Here is a 2,993-nt window from a genome sequence, read left to right as displayed (position 1 = left end):
AAATGCACAGATTTACGAATGAATAGAGGTTTTGCACGGCAGCCATATTGCATGGCAGGAACAATAGGTTCTTTTTCCCATGGGAGCAAATGTTCTTTCTAATGCAAAACATTTTCATTGTTCCTGCCATGCAACATGGCTGCCGTGCAAAACCTCTATACAGAAGAATTTTACTTCATTGCCTTTTTTCCTGTCTGGCCTCCTCCTCATGGGAGAAGGGAGATCCGAGGATATAGGTAACATTTGGTTATTGTTCACTGTTGATAAATTGCCATAATTTGATGAACCATCTTGGCACTGAAAGGGGGCAATAAAACGTTTATGAAAGCTGCTGCACATATCTTTTAGTGTATGCCACAAGCCAAGGCAATGTCAAAAATAAGGTTTATACTATTAGGACCATGATAACATTCCAACAAAGTATTACTTACTCGTAAAGAAGATAAATAAAAATTACATATTCACAAGGATGGTTCTTTGATCTAAGCAATTAACTATATATTTATTGCATTGTAAACTTTTGTATTATTCAAGCTTTCACAACCTTGTCTTTAATCAATGTTGGTATAACAAAGCCATGTTGAAAGACTTTGCTCTGTGTATATGTCTAGATTTTGTATTGATAAGCTTTATACCACTCATTTGAAACCCTTATGTTCTTCAAACGTGTTTATACACAGATGACTGGATGAGGCCTGGAGTAGTGGTTAGAAAGGTTTTCGCAGCATTGCTGTTTCCAAAATTGATTGTTTCTTTGGTGACAGCAGTGAATAAAATTATCAGCCAGTAAGATGCAGCAACAAATTGCAACAAGCAAATTTTGTTTGTCAATCAACCACTTCTACGTTTTTGTCATTTAAAATTTATAACGAACACACAAGTAGTGTTTTAAAATCGCATCTCACTGAAACATAAAGAGGAAACTTGAAAATATTATGCTTACCAGTAGCCGAGTATTTTGGAAAAAAAATTCACGGTTTATAGAAAATGTGATGAAACAGTTAACAAAGTTTGTGCTATATATTTTCAATCAAAGCTAAAAGTAAGGAACAAACATGGAAATCATGAGAACACTTTTTATTACTTGATGGATTATTAATAAGATGAAAAAGGGATCAACTCCAAGGCTGTCTACTGATGTAAACAACATTAAAGGCTCTCATTCAAGTAATAAATGATTTGTGTGATTTGTGTAAAGCTTTAAGTTAAAAAAAAAAATCTGTAGATGGGCAATTTCACATGAGACTAGAGAAAATCCTTTTTTTCAAATTAGTTCACAGATAGAAATATCAAGTGAAGCTATGATCTTCGCAGTTATGAAAGCAATTTTTGCAATTGCGTAGAGAAGCCTGAAAAATTCAGGACTTCAACGGGGTTTGAACCCGTGACCTCGCGATTCCGGTGCGACGCTATAACCAACTGAGCTATAAAGCCACTGACGTTGGCAGCTGGTCATTTGTGGGTTCTAATGATCTCGTGAGAAATGAATCAATGATGAAATGGTATATGAAATGAATCATATATGAACTGCGGATATGAAATCAAGTGAAGCTATGATCTTCGCAGTTATGAAAGCAATTTTTGCAATTGCGTAGAGAAGCCTGAAACCCGTGACCTCGCGATTCCGGTGCGACGCTCTAACCAACTGAGCTATGAAGCCACTGACGTTGGGAGGTGGTCATTTGTGGGTTCTAATGGTAAATGGTCCCGTGAGGAATTGCTTTCATAACTGCACCCATTTTAGAACGGTTAGCTTTCAATAACTGTGTGACTCGCAGTCATGACTCGCATGGCTCGCTTCTTGGCTCGCATGGCTCGCTGGCTCGCACATTGGTAAAACTCAATCGCAAATCAAGACTTAAAAATTCATGCAACAACTTGGTGCAAAGAAAATCAGTTCTGTAGTTAGCTGGCTACAACTAAGATGCACTTACACAATATCATTTTCAATAACCTTGAAAACTTTTCTTCCAGGTCAAACAACTAAGAGCGAATGTCTCTCAGGTTTGAGCAAAATTGGAAATGGTCAAAGAAAACCTTCCTTCATATTTCGTGTGTAGTTAGTTCTTGGGATGAAACTGCTCACAGTGGCATTTGTTTGATTTCTAGCAAAAACCTGAGCTAAGAATCAGGAGGGGGAGGGAAGGTTAGGCCTCAAAAAGCATTTTTGGGGACATTTTGCACTGTAAAGATTGGAGTTTTGTTGGCAAAATATTTCAAAGAGCAGGTCAACAGATAAAAACCTACTTTTATCATAGGAAACTTTCACCCTTCCTCTCAAGAAATATGGTATCAGTTTTTTTCACCTTCAATGCTGCCCCCCCCCCCTCCTCACCCCACCCCCATACCCCTGGGGACCCCTAAGCCTTAACCTTATCATTTACAAGGGGTTTCAAGAGACGTTTTTTTAAACAGCTGAAAATAAATCATGTTCTAACAAACTTTATTCTTCCTGGTGTTCGGATTTTGATCAAAATTAAAAGTGGATGTGAATATTATATACTTTGCGAATCGTTTGATGCTAAAAACTCCGCAGCCACTCCATAAGTTTTTGCAGGCCAATATATTTCAGATGTATACCGAGACAAAATTTTGATATTTCGTACTTTTTATTCGGGATTGTCTTTCTTTCAAATAATATTAATACGGCGATTTCACCCAAGAACGTTAGAACATCTCCTATAGAATAGCTTGCATCTTGTTATTTTAGCTGGGGATTCAGGTAATATCTTTTGGCAATTCAGTTCGTACCGGTTGCCTTGTCGTGTTGTAGAGAATGCTCAGTAAGGCACTCTTAAACTTTGGGATGCTTCATTATGAAATGCCTAGCTATAAAGATGCTCGCAAGCTAATTAACATGCAGTACGAAAACTGGGAAGTTCAATGATTTCATGCTCACCAAGGGTTTTAATATTCTGTTTAAAGTGGCGTGCGTTTCCGCTGACCGGTTCTTATTGCTCGCAGCGCGAGGAGTGCCTCCGGAGAACTTAAAT

The sequence above is a fragment of the Montipora capricornis genome, chromosome 5 (assembly GCF_036669925.1).
Source record: "Montipora capricornis isolate CH-2021 chromosome 5, ASM3666992v2, whole genome shotgun sequence".
Taxonomy (NCBI): Eukaryota; Metazoa; Cnidaria; class Anthozoa; order Scleractinia; family Acroporidae; genus Montipora; species Montipora capricornis.
This window is presented reverse-complemented; position numbering follows the sequence as displayed.